Here is an 18,608-nt window from a genome sequence, read left to right as displayed (position 1 = left end):
TAAAAGGTTTTATACAATTCTCTCCATTTAATAATCCTGTGTACTCCTATGTCTGTGTTTTATAAAAATAAGCCAATCTTCACCTGTCTTCAGAACGTCACTAGGTGCTTTGTTGACCCATCACCTCTCTTCTTCTCTCCTCCTCCGCTCCCAACTGACGTCAATGGTGATTTCTCTGCCCCGCACAATGCAGCTGCCAGATAGTGAGAGCAAAGATGCGGCGGGTCACGTGAGTGCTGAGGGGCACTCTGAAAACAGGTAAAGAATGGCTTATTTTTATAAAACACAAACAGAGGGGCACACAGGATTATTAAACAGAGAGAATGGTATAAATTGCATTTAGTCGCCCAAAACCACTTTGTTCGACCTCCGCATATTATAATTCTCCTATTGATCTATATATGAGGTGTTGTATTGCCTTAGGTTCTTCCCATGTAATTGCGATTTGTATGATGTTTGTATATGTTGTATAAGCACACTTTTCCTCTTTATTCTATATTGGTTTTGTTTATTGTTCTTTAAAAAAAAACAATAAACCTAAAAAAAAAAAAAAACAATAAATTGATGCATACAGTTTGTCTAGCCACTTGCCGACCACCGTATAGAAGTTTTATTGCTACAGGGTGACTGATGTGCGCAGGATCACACACATATATATATGTGATTCTGCACTTCCAGGTATGGGGTGCGAGCGCATGCCACAAGCGACTTGGTTCCTCTGTGATTAAGTACATCAAGAGCTGACTGCCGACCGCTCGGTACACAGGCAGAATGGCAGTCTGCCTATGTAAACAAGGCAGATTGCCATTCTGTCAGTGGCAAAGACATGAACCCTGTGTTTCTGCAAAGCAGGAACACGGATCCATGCTTTCCCTAGTAAAAAACACCTCCCATAGTACACAAAATCACTATCTAGGAACACATTTAACTCTTTGATCGCCCCTGATGTTAGCCCCTTCCCAGAAAGGGTCATTGGGACAGTGCCAGTGCATGTTTTTAGCACTGATCACTGTAGAAGTGTCACTGGTTCCCAGAAAGTTTAATTTTGTATCCAATTTGTCCACCACAATATATTCCTGCTATTCGCTGATCGCCACCATAACTGATAAAAAAATAAAAATAAATCCCATAGTTTGTAGACAATATAACTCTTGCGCAAACCAAATCAATATACGCTTGGGATTGGGATTAAAAAAAACAAAACAAAAAACATGTAGCAGAATACTTGTTGGACTAAACTGAAGAAGAAATGCAATTTTTTTTATTGGATATGTTTTATAGCAGAAAGTAAAAATTATTGTTTTTTTTTTTTTGCTTTTTTTAATTGTCGGTCTGTTTTTGTTTATAGCGCAAAAAAAAAAACAATCAAATATCACCAAAATACTGTAACATTCTATTTGTGGGAAATGGGGAAAAAAGGCCATCAATTTTATTTGGGTACAGCATAGCACGACAATGCGCAATTGTCAGTTAAAGTAATGCAGTGCCGTATCACAAAACATGGCCCAGTCATGAAGAGCTAAAGTGGTTAATTGTATCTTCTAAATCGTGACTTGCACATTCTTCAAACAGCAATTGTAGATCACATCCCTCAGACCATTATATTTTGATATGCCTTAAAGCAGAGTTCCACCCAAAAATGGAACTTCCGCTTTTAGGGAAGGTGACCCCCTGACATGCCACATTTGGCAATTCATTTTGTTTGGGGGGGGCGGGTACCCTCTTTTTAGAGGGTTCCAGCTCCCACTTCCTCCTGGTGCACCCACGGCACCGGAAGGAAGATCACCTCTCCCTCCCCCCTCACGGCAATCATCTGGGACACGTCACAGGTCCCAGATGATTGCCCGGTCAGTCACAGCACGCAGCGCGGCTCGCGCATTCACAGTGCGAACCCGGCTGTGAAGCCACAGCTGGACGCCCACAGTTACAATGCCGGCGCCGCAGAGAGGAGGGGGAGATGAGCGGGGCTTCATTACCCCTGCATCGCTGGACCCTGGGACAGGTACGTGTCCAATTATTAAAAGTCAGCAGCTGCTCTATTTGTAGCTGCTGACTTTTATTTTTATTTTTTTTAATTGGAACTCCGGTTTAATACGGCAAGACAAACTGTATACAGTACCTATCTATTGTTCTTAATGGTCTTTGTATCTTACTGTTTTCATCTTAATAGAATAAAAATTGATTATTTTATCATTTTTGTGTGATTTCTTGGTGGCACATACAAAGTCCCATCTATGGTCTTCCTGCCTTGTCTGGCATTTGAAAAGGGGGATACTTTTGTTCTATTGATATATAAAGGGGCAGTGCCCACTGAGAAGTAAGGACACAATATATGCATTGATAAACACAGATCTTCTCCACATATTTCTCTACATATGTTCTTTATTTAAATTTAGAGACAAGGTGTTGACCCAATTTTAATTGCTTTAATTGTATGTTTGATCTTGTTATGTATGTGATCTTTCCCGTATGGTTTATACTTACAGTGGTGTGAAAAAGTGTTTGCCCCCTTCCTCATTTCCTGTTCCTTTGCATGTTTGTCACACTTAAGTGTTTCGGAACATCAAACCAATTTAAACAATAGTCAAGGACAACACAAGTAAACACAAAATGCAATTTGTAAATGAAGGTGTTTATTATTAAAGGTGAAAAAAAATCCAAACCATCATGGCCCTGTGTGAAAAAGTGATTGCCCCCCTTGTTAAAACATACTATAACTGTGGTTGTCCACACCTGAGTTCAATTTCTCTAGCCACACCCAGGCCTGATTATTGCCACACCTGTTCACAATCAAGGCATCACTTAAATAGGAGCTGCTTGACACAGTAAGGTCCACCAGAAGATCCTTAAAAGCTACACATCATGCCGAGACCCAAAGAAATTCAGGAACAATTGAGAAAGAAAGTAATTGAGATCTATCAGTCTGGAAAGGGTTATAAAGTGATTTCCAAAGCTTTGGGAATCCAGCGAACCACAGTGAGAGCCATTATCCACAAATGGCGAAGACATGGAACAGTGGTGAACCTTCCCAGGAGTGGCCGGCCGCCCAAAATTACCCCAAGAGCGCAGTGACGACTCATCCAAGAGGTCACAAAAGACCCCACAACAACGTCCAAGGAACTGCAGGCCTCACTTGCCTCAGTTAAGGTCAGCGTTCATGCCTCTACCATCAGGAAAAGAGTGGGCAAAAATGGCCTGCATGGCAGAGTTCCAAGGAGAAAACCACTGCTGAGCAAAAAGAACATCAAAGCTCGTCTCAATTTCTCCACAACACATCTTGATGATCCCCAAGACTTTTGGGACAACATTCTGTGAACCAATGAGACAAAAGTGGAACTCTTTGGAAGGTGTGTGTCCAAGTATATCTGGCGTAGAAGGAACACTGCATTTCATAAAAAGAACATTATACCAACAGTAAAATATGGTGGTGGTAGTGTGATGGTCTGGGGCTGTTTTGCTGCTTCAGGACCTGGAAGACTTGCCGTGATAAAAGGAACTATGAATTCTGCTGTCTACCAAGAGATCCTGAAGGAGAATGTCCGACCATCTGTTTGTGTACTCAAGCTGAAACGAACTTGGGTTCTGCAGCAGGACAATGATCCTAAACACACCAGCAAGTCCACCACCGAATGGCTGAAGAAAAACAAAATGAAGACTTTGGAGTGGCCTAGCCAAAGTCCTGACCTGAATCCTATTGAGATGTTGTGGTATGACCTTAAAAAGGCCGTTCATGCTCGAAAACCCTCTAATGTAACTGAATTAGGACAATTCTGCAAAGATGAGTGGGCCAAAATTCCTCCAGGACGCTGTAAAAGCCTCATTGCACGTTATCCCAAACGCTTGGTTGCAGTTGTTGCTGCTAAGGGTGGCCCAACCAGTTATTAGGTTTAGGGGGCAATCACTTTTTCACACAGGGTCATGATGGTTTGGATTTTTTTTCACCTTTAATAATAAACACCTTCATTTACCAATTGCATTTTGTGTTTACTTGTGTTGTCCTTGACTATTGTTTAAATTGGTTTGATGTTCCGAAACACTTAAGTGTGACAAACATGCAAAGGAACAGGAAATGAGGAAGGGGGCAAACACTTTTTCACACCACTGTATCTGGACCACATTAATATTATCCACTATTCTGAGATCACTTGGAGATGTGTTCTCTGCATTTTGTGTTTAGTCTAACAAGCACCCCAAGAGTAATGTGTCCTAGGCTGTCCACTTAAGTTATTTTTATTTTTTTTATAGGGAAAGGTCAACCTTATTGTTTCTTGTGAAAGTCAAGCTTGTCTTTACACTCCACCATCTTTTCACTCCTCCCTTAAGATTAGGCTCACATCTATGAGGGTGGGGAACCAGCTCACAATAATGTATGTTCCCAACCCACAGAGAGATGCACTTCACTTTAGCAGATGCGTCGGGGTGCCCCATGTATCAGCACCTCAGCCAAATTTCCGCGCCAAAGCACCATGCGGCTCAATGCAGCGTGATTTTTTTTTAAAAGGTCAAGGACTTCTTTCCCTTCATTTATGAATGGGCTGCCTATATGCAAAACCCAGGCTATAATAGTGTACGCCTAGCATTAGGATATCAAAGCCAACCATCACCTTATTGATCCAATAAGGGAGGTATATAAGGGATAAAGCCGATCTCCAGCCTAATTTATGATGGAGTAGGGAAGATTTAAAAATGTCTATGACATTTATATTTCTGTCTTCAACCTCAAACAGGAGTGTTTCATTAACCTCTTGTTCCATTGACAACCATACAAGAAGTAGGAAAGCATTTGTCACTGGGACAGCAAACAGCAATAAAAGCAGACGTTTGCACTCTAATATATATATATATATATATATATATATATATATATATATATATATATATATATATATATATATATATATATATTTATCTGTGTTACCATTGGAAAGATTTGTCTGAAAGGAATGGAAGAGGAATCTCAAGAACAGGGACACATATGAGAATAAAACCAGACATAGGCTCCAACCTTCCCTTACTGTGTTTAATAGGAAATACAAAGTTTGGCTGGAGTTGGGCTTCAAAGGAACCAAGCCAAGCTCAGTGTTATCGTTGGCTTTATCTCTTGATCTATGAGATGTTTTTCTATGTTGTTTTTTCTGAAGCTTACATTTGCCTATAACTGGTTTCATTGGATCACTTACATACAGAATGAGTGTCATGGATGGATGCAGGGAGTACCTGCTGATGCTAGAATAATACAAGTATCGCTCTTTGCTATCCATTTATATTCCTGTTGTTAAGCTAAAGTGCATGGTGAGCGAGAAAGGTTGGCTACTCATCTTCATTCCATATAGCTTACTCTATACTGTAACCTAGTAACTGGAATGAGAAGGAGTGAAAAAGAGACGTGCGCTAACATTTATTGCATCAATAGAATGCCAGAGTGTGTTTATAAAGGGTTTGATGTAAAATTCCCATACATTCTACCAAGATTTGGCCAAATATTATACAAAATTCATTGGCCAACGTTCACTCAATTTTTAAAGCACAGTTCTATATTTTTTGAATGTTACACTTCCCTGTACATTTAACTTTAAAGATACAATTTGCCAGACTCGACATGCCAAACCATTGCATTTTATATTGAAAATATAATGATTTCTATAGAAGATGCTTAATCTGCTTGTTGAGAATCAAGAGGGTTTGCGTCACATGGGTGGCTTTAAATGCTGAAGAATCTCTAGGGAGGTGTTCCCCCCCCAAATGTCTCTATGACATTACAGCCCAAATTTGGGATCAATCTAAATATAAGCAATTAGATATCTGATGTAGAGTCTTACTTCTCACTTAAAAACAACCTCCAACTAATTACAAAAAAGTGGGCAAGTGGGACTTTAAATGAAGCATGTCAATTGAAAATAAAAATAATGAATACATGTGAGTAGATAAAATGATTTAGATTTAATTTATAATCATTAACCCCTAGGGGTAGTCCATGATCTGAATGCATACAATAGTTATACAGTAATATAAATACAGATATAAACTTAATAGATTTTCATAATAATAATCAGAAAATCTGGAGGACAGACAAATCAATGGACATACATGGATGCAGTTCATATCAGAAATACATAAATTACCAATCAAAATCATAAAATCACATGAATGAGTACAAACTCTATAGGACAAAATTGATATTATCAAGGATTAAAATAAGCTTAATTGGGCATCCTTAGTTTGAGAACCAGATGCGTTTCTTGGCTTCTTGCCAGTCATCAGGGGTGGGATGCATGTTTTTACAAAAAAAGCAAATGAATATGACAAATATTAATATATGTGGAACCTTAGTTAAATAGAGAAAGAGTATCAAATTGATCCACTTAATTGAAAAAATGACTTACAATATAGCCCAAAAATTGGGCAGAACTTCCAGCAATGTGAACTGTTAGAGCTGAGATATAACCGTCTCATCCGGGGTTGAGGCAGGGTTCCAACCATCCCCCCAACAATGTCAGGGGGCAGGCCAGGGGAAACAGAAGCTGACCGACCCAGACGCCCTCAACACTAGTCCACTAGGTACTGAATGTATATGTATTACCAAAATCTGTGAAAAATAAAAAATAGGAGAAGTGTGATGTGTCACAAAAAAAGCAAAAACCCCCAAAAACAAAAGGTTTCTATCTGTATTTATATTACTGTATTACTATTGTATGCATTCAGATCATGGACTACCCCTAGGGGTTATTGATTATAAATTAAATCTAAATCATTTTATCTATTCACATGTATTCATTATTTTTATTTTCAATTGGCTTGCTTCATTTAAAGTCCCACTTGCCCACTTTTTTGTATACAGTTTACCCGGGATGGAAGCATGCCAGTGTTACCTGGTACTGCAGAAGGTTACTTCTCTCAAATAACCTCCAACTGATGTTATAAGATATTTTTATAACTTTTAATGTAAAGTACCTTCAGTACCTACACCCATACTGTTGGCTTTTTTCCTCCTTAAAGTGGTTGTAAAGCCACGAGATTTTTTTGTCTTCATACATTCTAAGCATGAAGGTAAAAAACCTGCTGCCCCCTTTACTTACCATTCGGCTATAGTGCGGGGGGGGGGGGGGGGGGGAAGAGGTAAAAAGAAGATCTTTAGAATCACTTTACACAAGCACAATATATACAACCAAATCAGAACACCCCAAAAATTGTTCTTTAGCCCCCCCATTCACACCTGAGTATGTCTACAAAATGCTCAACAAGCCAAATGCCATGCTTTTAAATAGTTCCTGTTCACATATGAGTGTTCAAGCGCCTGTAGTTCAAAAATGTACAGGCAGTTGGGAGTTGTTATTCCCATTGGAAGCAGGATGGGAGTTCTTATTCCCATTGGAAGCAGGATGGGAGTTGTTATTCCCATTGGAAGCAGAACGGGAGTTGTTATTCCCATTAAACTCAATGGAAGCCCATGAAAAAAAATTGTTACGTGCATTTTTCAGGCTCTACCACAATAAAAGTCTGAGGTACAAAAAACACATGATCACACTCCAAAGGCGCACAATGCTTAAAAAAATTAAAATAAAAAAATAACCAAATTGTCTACACACAAAATGTGAATGGGGAGGGGGGGGGGGGGTTAAGTCTTTAATACAGTTACCATGCTACAATGGTTTTGCCCAAAGGAATCTAAGACTTAATGAAACATCTTGGTAGGAGATTTACAGTACTCACCCCCGTCTTACATGAGAAAATAGAACTTCAACTTAAAAATAAAGCTTATTTTGATTTAGATGAATACTCTTCACCAGCCTTTATTAAAAATGTCAGATTGTTAACATTCTAATGACAGGAGCCTTAGATATTCACCGTTTAGAGCACAGAGATAAGTACACTTTTTTTTCATCTGTGTTAGAAAGGCAGCAAGTGTGAACTGATATTGAAATAGATACATAAATTATCTTTGCAGAATACAATTTTAGCTAGAGATATCCTGCTCAGAACGGGAAAAAAATAGCATAATGAACAATACATCAGATGACAGCACTCTCTGAATCATATCTGTACGGGAGATGTGCTCTACTGCAGTAATAATACACATTGATCAGACAAACTTAGAATTAAAAGTAATTTGCTCTGCAGCAAGCAATGCTAGACAAATGCATTTGTTGGACGAGGCTCTGACAGGAATGCTTATGGTAGAGGATGTAGTTATTTTATCAGTACCGTGAAGTCTGACTGGCTAATTTTTGACAGTTGAAATGGACTTTCTAGTGCTCAAAGCCCAAGACCATTAATTTGGAATACATACAGTACTATAGGTCACAAATACAAATAGAAGATGGATAATAGATAATGGTTCTCCAGAATCCCAATCCTCTGATTTAGTCAGAATTAGCCATTACACTGGATGTTTATGGACATCTTAAGATATCAAGATATCTCTGGACAAGTTGATTAGTGCCCAACCCTCCCATACTCCTCATTTTTTATTTATTTTTGCATTACCTCAATACTAAAAGACCTTCTTTGAAGGTCGAGTGATATGACCACTTATTAGACATGTGCACACTAAAATATTTCGTTTCGGGAATTTCGTTTTCGTCCAAAAAATAATTTATTTAGTTACTCCCGAAATTAGTTTTTATTTAAGTTGTTTCGTTAAAAAATGCATCTGTCCTAAAATCCAAATGAATTAATGTCGAATCTGACATTGAAGGCTTATGGTGTCTGTCGCATGTTCTAAGAACATTCCACGAAGCAGCTAAACTGTATGATGCCACATCGTACATTTCCGGTCGAATGCTCTGCCCACAAACTATAGTAGAATTCTAATGTTGTATGACTAGTAATAATTATATTTATTCATTATTATTACTAGTCAACCCACATTAGAATTCTTCTATAGCCTATGGGCAGAGCATTTGATCATAAATGTCCATTTTTGGCAATCGTATGTTTTTAACTGCTTCGTCAAATCTTCATGTCTCTATAGTATTGAATCTTTTCTCTCTTTGTAGAATAATCTTGGACTAATAGAGCTAAGGTTAGGCACATTCAACCATAGGTTCGATAGACACAGATCGCTTTTGTCAGCGTCATGTTGAATCTTCTATCTATATCGAACTGTTGTCACAATGAAATGAAAATAAAGCATTTGTTTATGTCAGATCTTTCTGATTTTGGATTCTGCACGTTCGTTATCGTTTGGTAAAAAGAACAGGAAAATCCCAGAAATTCAGACAAAAATGCATTCTGACGAAAACATGTCTACCACTTATACATCTTCCTGTTCAACCAGTAGGAGTTTGTAGGAAATGTCTATGGGATGTAGTCTTTCAGACTCAACCTACCTGTTTTTTTAATGGGGGGGGGGGGGGTGAATTGAGGAGGCTGGTCACCCAGTAGTGGAATTCTGTATTACAACAGTTAGTAGATAGAATTTACAAATTATTTAATTTTGAAAGGAACTGGGGCTGCTTGAAGAAGTTCCCCGACAATGAAGTTGGGGCCTTTGTTTACAAAGAGAAAAAAAACAATTCTACTCACTCAATAACGTTAAAGGGAATGTACAGTAAAGTCACTCAATTATTTTTAGATATACATCTAACATAAAGGATATGGCATTTAACCCCACTATAATAACATCATGTTACCCTTGGACTACGTAAGCAGCATGAGCCTTCTCCATTTTTGAACTATGGTAGGACAAATATTTTGTTTAATTTCTTTTTTGGCATGCACTTCCAATTAAGACACACATGTATATTTCTAGACCTACTTTACTTTGGCCTTGGTTGATCATAATCCCTGTCTGCTGTTCCCCCCCAATTTAGACGCTCCACTGTTGTGGTCACTGCAATCACCTGGGGGGAGATCCTTTTGGCACAATCTGCTCCTCCTTCTGGGTGTCTGGTCCTGAGTTGAGTGAATACTCTTAAAGGAGAACTATATCATAATATATTTTATGTGATGTCCATATGTTGTGATATAATCATGTTTTCTACAGTTAGGTAGTTTATGCACATTTCTTTTTCCCATTGAATCTCCTGAGGAAGTGGGTTTTGCAACCTGCAAAATGCATAGCGGCTTATTACAAGCAAGTGTCAGTAAAGGTGCATTCCTGTGCACAGGTGCAGAATAGTGATGGACGAACGTTTCGCCCGGCGGTCGTTTCGCGGCGAATTTCCGACTTTCGCCGTCCGCGGGTTCGAACGCCTTTTTCCGTCGTTCGCCCCGGCGGACTTACGTGTTTAATGTATACAAGAACTTTAACCTTTCGTGACACGTTTATCATGTGTTACAGGACAACCAATTGAGACATGACAGCTCATGGACACTTGGACATTCCCCCTAACCTATAAATACACCCGATCCGGTGGCCATTTTACATTCTTTCTTCTGTCACTGTAGGGAAAGGATCCTGTGTGGAGTAGGGACAGAGAAAACGCTAGCTATTTGGTACACAAAAGTTCTTTTCAGGACTGGTATAGGTGTTAGGTCAGCAGCCTGAGTTTCTTTTGTCAGTTTAGATAAAGGGACAGAGCGCTGTATGCTGCTATTTTAGGGACAGCTCAGCCAGATTAGTCTTTCTTCATCATCATCATCATCATCATCATTAGCTGTTACTATCAGGTCCACAAAAGAGCTATTCCAGCTAATCGTTCCAGCCTACTCTTTTTTGCCAATTTGTATAGGGACAGGCAGGAAGCAGTGTGTCAGGCAGTGAGGATAATTTTAAAGACTTGCTGTTACTATTAGTTCCACAAAGGTTCTTTTCAGGACTGGTATCAGTGGTACGGTAATAGGCTTGTACACGTATAATATTCTTTCTTCCAAATATAGAAAGAATATTATACTTGACTGCTGCCCTTCTGCTGCAGTCTGCTAATCATTCACAACTCACTTGTTCCACAAAGCTCTTTATCAGGACTGGTAACTTGGTCTGTCTAGGGTGCTACGGTACATAGGCTTGGGTGCGGTACAGTCTGCTGTTCTGTAAGGACCGCTATCGGTCCACAATACATAGGGTTGCCGTGCACTACTGCTGACCGCTGCCCTATACTGCAGCAGTCCTTCAGCGGTATAGGGACTGACGCACAGTCTGCTAAACACTAATACACAACCTGCTTGGTCCACAAAAGTTCTTATAAGGACTGGTAACTTGGTATAGGGTGCTACGGTACATAGGCCTGAGTGCGTTACAGTCTGCTGTTCTGTAAGGACCGCTATCGGTCCACAATACATAGGGTTGACGTGCACTACTGCTGACCGCTGCCCTATACTGCAGCAGTCCTTCAGCGGTATAGGGACTGACGCACAGTCTGCTAAACACTAACACACAACCTGCTTGGTCCACAAAAGTTTTTATAAGGACTGGTAACTTGGTATAGGGTGCTACGGTACATAGGCCTGAGTGCAGTACAGTCTGCTGTTCTGTAAGGACTGCTATCGGTCCACAATACATAGGGTTGCCGTGCACTACTGCTGACCGCTGCCCTATACTGCAGCAGTCCTTCAGCGGTATAGGGACTGACGCACAGTCTGCTAAACACTAATACCCAACCTGCTTGGTCCACAAAAGTTCTTATAAGGACTGGTAACTTGGTATAGGGTGCTACGGTACATAGGCCTGAGTGCGTTACAGTCTGCTGTTCTGTAAGGACCGCTATCGGTCCACAATACATAGGGTTGACGTGCACTACTGCTGACCGCTGCCCTATACTGCAGCAGTCCTTCAGCGGTATAGGGACTGACGCACAGTCTGCTAAACACTAACACACAACCTGCTTGGTCCACAAAAGTTTTTATAAGGACTGGTAACTTGGTATAGGGTGCTACGGTACATAGGCCTGAGTGCAGTACAGTCTGCTGTTCTGTAAGGACTGCTATCGGTCCACAATACATAGGGTTGCCGTGCACTACTGCTGACCGCTGCCCTATACTGCAGCAGTCCTTCAGCGGTATAGGGACTGACGCACAGTCTGCTAAACACTAATACACAACCTGCTTGGTCCACAAAAGTTCTTATAAGGACTGGTAACTTGGTATAGGGTGCTACGGTACATAGGCCTGAGTGCGTTACAGTCTGCTGTTCTGTAAGGACCGCTATCGGTCCACAATACATAGGGTTGACGTGCACTACTGCTGACCGCTGCCCTATACTGCAGCAGTCCTTCAGCGGTATAGGGACTGACGCACAGTCTGCTAAACACTAATACACAACCTGCTTGGTCCACAAAAGTTCTTATAAGGACTGGTAACTTGGTATAGGGTGCTACGGTACATAGGCCTGAGTGCGTTACAGTCTGCTGTTCTGTAAGGACCGCTATCGGTCCACAATACATAGGGTTGACGTGCACTACTGCTGACCGCTGCCCTATACTGCAGCAGTCCTTCAGCGGTATAGGGACTGACGCACAGTCTGCTAAACACTAACACACAACCTGCTTGGTCCACAAAAGTTTTTATAAGGACTGGTAACTTGGTATAGGGTGCTACGGTACATAGGCCTGAGTGCAGTACAGTCTGCTGTTCTGTAAGGACTGCTATCGGTCCACAATACATAGGGTTGACGTGCACTACTGCTGACCGCTGCCCTATACTGCAGCAGTCCTTCAGCGGTATAGGGACTGACGCACAGTCTGCTAAACACTAACACACAACCTGCTTGGTCCACAAAAGTTTTTATAAGGACTGGTAACTTGGTATAGGGTGCTACGGTACATAGGCCTGAGTGCAGTACAGTCTGCTGTTCTGTAAGGACCGCTATCGGTCCACAATACATAGGGTTGACGTGCACTACTGCTGACCGCTGCCCTATACTGCAGCAGTCCTTCAGCGGTATAGGGACTAAGAGTTTTGTCACAGGGTGATTTAAAAAATGACAGGCAGAGGAAGAGGCAGGCCCTTCCGCAGGGGTGGTAGGGGTAGGGCAGGAGCAACAGCCTTGAGCCAAAGTGGGAAGTTGCAGAAGGTGCGTTCAATTACTTTAAAGGACGCACCAGACTTGGTTGAGTGGCTCACTCAGCCTTATTCTTCTGCACCCTCCTCATCCTCTCGATCTGCACCCTCTTCTTCACTCTCTGCTATGTGCACCCCCAAAGACACTACCACCAACAACACCACCACCACCACATACCTTCCGCTTGAGTGCAAATGGGGGCCTTCATGCTCCAGTGTTTTAATAGGGACCCCCGTATAAAAAGCATGAGGGTCAAGGACCAGTACTGGGTGGCAACGTACTTAGATCCCCGGTACAAACACAAAATGGCGGAAATGTTACCGCCGTCGCAGAGGGCTGTCAGAATGCAGCACTTCCAGGCCTTGCTTCGAGAAATGCTGCATTCTGCTTTTGCGTGCGCTGGCAGAGGAGCAATTCCCACTCCCAGAGAAGGATTTGCGGGTACCAATCCAACAGCGCCTGCAAGAAGAGGCCGGTTTGAAGATGTGTTGGTGACTTCGGATATGAGGTCATTCTTTCAGCCGACCCATCGACAGGTGTCATCCGGATCCAGCATCAGGGAACGCCTAGACCGTCAGGTGTCCGACTACATTGGGTTAACGGCCGATGTGGACGCTCTGAGGAGTGATGAACCCCTAGACTACTGGGTGGGCAGGCTTGACCTCTGGCCAGAGCTTGCCCAATTTGCAATCGAACTGTTGGCTTGCCCCTCATCCAGTGTCCTGTCCGAAAGGACGTTCAGCGCAGCAGGGGGGATTGTGACCGATAAGCGTACTCGCCTAGCTCACGACAGTGTTAACTACCTCACATTTCTAAAAATGAATGAGGCATGGATCTCGGAGGAATTCAACACATGTGATCAGTAGACCATGTATATGTCTATAAACAATTTTTGGAATCAAGCACACAGACCTTCTTAATTCATTTGGCTCACTTCCCTGACCCAAAAAAGCACACCGTACTATATGCCCCTACCCTCCTCTTTGAAGAGGTTGAGCGGTGTCATATTTCTACTGGGGCTGCTTATTATGAGGGGTTCCCACCATCCCTGTGCTGTGCTGACTTCCTCCTGGGGGTTCTTATTATGAGGGGCTCCCACCATCCCTGTGCTGTGCTGACTTCCTCCTGGGGGTTCTTATTATGAGGGGATCACACCATCCCTGTGCTGTGCTGACTTCCTCCTGGGGCTGCTTACGGTGCTGCTGTCAGCGCTGTATGTCACGGAGCTGCTGTCAGCGCTGTATGTCACGGAGCTGCTGTCAGCGCTGTATGTCACGGAGCTGCTGTCAGCGCTGTATGTCACGGAGCTGCTGTCAGCGCTGTATGTCACGGAGCTGCTGTCAGCGCTGTATGTCACGGAGCTGCTGTCAGCGCTGTATGTCACGGAGCTGCTGTCAGCGCTGTATGTCACGGAGCTGCTGTCAGCGCTGTATGTCACGGTGCTGCTGTCAGCGCTGTATGTCACGGAGCTGCTGTCAGCGCTGTATGTCACGGAGCTGCTGTCAGTGCTGTATGTCACGGAGCTGCTGTCAGCGCTGTATGTCACGGAGCTGCTGTCAGCGCTGTATGTCACGGAGCTGCTGTCAGCGCTGTATGTCACGGAGCTGCTGTCAGCGCTGTATGTCACGGAGCTGCTGTCAGCGCTGTATGTCACGGAGCTGCTGTCAGCGCTGTATGTCACGGAGCTGCTGTCAGCGCTGTATGTCACGGTGCTGCTGTCAGCGCTGTATGTCACGGAGCTGCTGTCAGCGCTGTATGTCACGGAGCTGCTGTCAGCGCTGTATGTCACGGAGCTGCTGTCAGCGCTGTATGTCACGGAGCTGCTGTCAGCGCTGTATGTCACGGAGCTGCTGTCAGCGCTGTATGTCACGGTGCTGATGTCAGTGCTCTGTATTACGGTGCTGCTGTCAGTGCTCTGTATCTCCTGCACCCTCTTGTTTGCCTACCCTGGTCCCTGACCTTCCCTCTCCTCCATTGCCTTCATTAGCTCCATAGTCCTGAATTGTCAGAACAATTTCCCAAATAAAAAAAAAATGCTTGTAGTTATCGATCCCAAATTCACCTCATACATGTATTATGCTATTGTCCAGGTGGTGGGACTACGTGCTACCCCCTAATAATTACCCCGTGGCCGCAAATTCGACCTAAAGGTTTGCGAAATTCGCCTCCCATTGAAGTCAATGGAGCCCGCGGCGAACGGTCGTTTTCGCGAACGTTTGTGTCCGTTCGCGTTTCGCGTTCGCGAAACGTCCCGTCGGAAGTTCGTCCATCACTAGTGCAGAATACGAAGAAGCAGGCACAGGCACCATGCAGGCTATTTAAGCTACACTATGGACTTGAGTCATTGCCATATGGTCTACTACTACGTTTCCTCCTTCTGGTCATCCCCCTATCTGCCTGCTTAAACCAACCCTGGTCTGACCTCTGACTACTCTTCTGCTTGCTGCATGTACTTGATCTGCCCACTAGTTGCTGACCCAAATTGCCTGACCCTGCTTTCTGATTCGTTCCCTGCAACTGAGCCTACTGATCTGTCACAGTTTCCCACTCAAGTCTTCCTGTCAGTACAGCTTCTAGTCTGTCTTCCTGCTGTTCCAGGATGCACAGCCTACTCTTCAGCATTCATTAACAGAAGAACAGTCAGGCACTCATGCTCACTCTGTGCTCCTGGTGCTCCCTGTTACCTTACCAAGGCTCCTGAGCCAGGGGTGTAAGAGAAGCCTAACTCTGCACATCAGGCTCCACCACCTTACAGAAAGATTCTTTGCAACCAAACATATGTATGTGTGTAAACCCAATCAGGTCCTAACTTGACAATATTTTCAAATATAGACTATGCCATGAAATGGGAAATATACTGATGCAGAGTTGGTTTTAAACGTTCACTTGGAACATATATTTGTATTGTCATTTTTATACAGAAAATTACCCTCTTTTTCTCTGTATTATTTAATAAAATGTAAGTTAAAAAAAAAAATCATATGTAGTGACTTGGGCACCCTAAAAGTCCATTGGTACCAAATAACTATTCTTTGAAATAATTGGGAAGTGGTTCCCCAGTACATACCCCATACAGACTGCACAACTAATTTTTACATGCAGGAGAGAAGTGCCAGAATAGGCCCGGTATTGAAGTGGTTAATTTACACTTATTTGTGGAGGAAGTCCAAAGAGTTCCTGTTGTTTCACACTTGGGATCCTACGTTAAACTCTACGTAAAACCTGATACAAAGCAGTGAAAGGTGATTTTTTTTTTTTTTTTACACGCCATTAATTAACACAACTATATATTCAACTAAATATATAAATAGTAAAATTAAAATTGCAGCACAGACAAATAACAGCGATTGGACTGATTAGGTTGAGCTGAATTTCAACCAGGATGTTACTTATTCAAAGGGCTTGAGGGTAATTGTGTCATCACATTCATGCATTAATCAATGAATTAATTTATTTATCTATTCACTTATTTATCACCTCTTTTGCTTCACAGAGCCCCTGTTAGGTTCACAATTTCAGATGCTGAGATAAATTTTTACGAACTAGCAAAGGGGAGTAACGTGAAAGGATCTTTATACTCTGTAAAGTACCATGTTCTGTATAAATCTTGAATATAAATAAATAATAGGGTCTTTTGGGGGCAATGAGGATCTCAAAGCAGACCTTCATACGCAACGTGAGTGAAGACCAACTGCAGAGAGCACAAGGGTTTACAGGGTGTAAAAAGATACTCAAATTTCTTTCTGTCTTAGCCCTTGTACACACGGTCAGAAATTCAGATGGAAAATGTCCGATCGGACCGTGTTGTCAGATAATCCGACCATGTGTGGGCTCCATCAGACTTTTTCTGTCGGATAGTCCAGCCAACAAAGTTTGAGAGCTGGATATAAAATTTTCCAACAACATGATTCGATAGGACTTTGTCCGATCGTTTGTAGAGAATTCCGATCGGACAAAGTGCCACGCATGCTCAGACCAAATTACGAGACCAAAGCTATGGCTACTAGCCTGAACGTAGTCCCATCGTAACGTACAAACGTCATCACATTCCGAACGTTTGGGTTTTCCGACAACTTTGTCCCACCGTGTGTATGTGCAACACCAGTTTCGGACAAAATCTGTTGGAAAAAATCCGTCGGATTTTGTTGTCGGAATGTCCGACCGTGTGTACAAGGGCTCATATGTAGGTAAGATTTTACCCCCTTCCTGACCAGAGCACTTTTTGCGGTCGTGCGATGTGGCACCCAAACAAAATTGACATCCTTTTTTCCCCACAAACAGAGCTTTCTTTTGGTGGTATTTAATCACCTCTGTGGTTTTTATTTTTTGTGATATAAACAAAAAAAGCGACAATTTTGATTAAAAAAAACCAATATTTTTTACTTTTGCTATTTAGTAAATATCCCCCAAAAATATATAAAAAAACAAATTTTTTCCTCAGTTTAGGCCGATACGTATTTTTCTACATATTTTTGGTTAAAAAAATTGCAATAAGCGTATATTGATTGATTTGCGCAAAAATTATAGTGTCTACAAAATATGGGATAGATTTATGGCATTTTCATTATAATTTTTTTTTATTATTAGTATGGCAGCAATCTGCAATGTTTATCATGACTGCGACATTATGACGGACGCATCGGACACTATTGACACTGCTTCTGGGTTCTGGTCCAGAAGATTTTTTTGTCTGTTTGGCCCTGGTCCTCCTGACCAGCCCCCATGGCCCTCATGGCTTGGGGTGCAGATCCATCCAATTCTGAGTCTCGGGGCTGGATAGCCCGAGGCAAAGTAACTGAGAGGAGGATTCAAAGGTGGTCCGGTTCTGCTCATCTGTGGAGAGGCCCAGCAACTGGAGAAGCACCCAGGGGAGGACTCTTCAGGAGAAGGCCTTGCATAAGACTGGCTTCTCAGAAAGAGCCTGGAGGCTCAGTTGAAAGGACACTAAGTGGATCTACACTCATACGGTATCGCCGGACCGGCTGCAAGATACTGGTACCATATGATAGCTCTCTAAATTTACCTATATCTCTCAGTTATATTTACGTCTGTGGCAGAGACTTTTACAAGTGTTCTACATCCAAGTCTGTGGCAGAGACTTTGTTCAAGTGTTCTACATTCAAGTCTGTGGCAGAGATTTTATTCACAAGTGTTCTACATCCAAATCTGTGGCAGAGACTTTACTTTACTTAAACACTCTATCGGCTGCTAGACCTAGTGAGAGGAGGTCTATCCGGTGGCTGTGAGAATCCAGTTGTGAACAGTAATTCTCTGGATTTCTATAGAGAGAGACTTCCTATCTTTTGCAGTTCCAAAAGTACCTGAACTTACTTCCTAACCCTTTACCCTTCATTGAGAAGCTGTGTTGCTTGTCTTTTCAAATAAATATCCCAAAAAGAGGATCCGGTGCCAATTTCTACAATTCTTTGGGCCATCTACCTTGGGAAACCCCTAGACGCACACGAGGTCAAGAAGGTAATGGTAAGCCCAATAAAACCAGCAGCTCCTTCGGGGGTCAGTGCTACATAGGCATCTCCCCGTTCTGCCGCTCCGTGACACGATCGCTGGGAGACTGGCGGACATCGAGTCTGCAGGAATCGCGGGCACGGTCACACTGTATGTAGCTGGCGTGCGCGTGCCCGCTAGCCCCGCCAATTAAAGGGGACGT

Source organism: Lithobates pipiens, unplaced genomic scaffold (assembly GCF_037356315.1).
Source record: "Lithobates pipiens isolate NorthernLeopardFrog02 unplaced genomic scaffold, aLitPip1_a1.2 Scaffold_10, whole genome shotgun sequence".
NCBI classification, from domain to species: Eukaryota; Metazoa; Chordata; class Amphibia; order Anura; family Ranidae; genus Lithobates; species Lithobates pipiens.
This window is presented reverse-complemented; position numbering follows the sequence as displayed.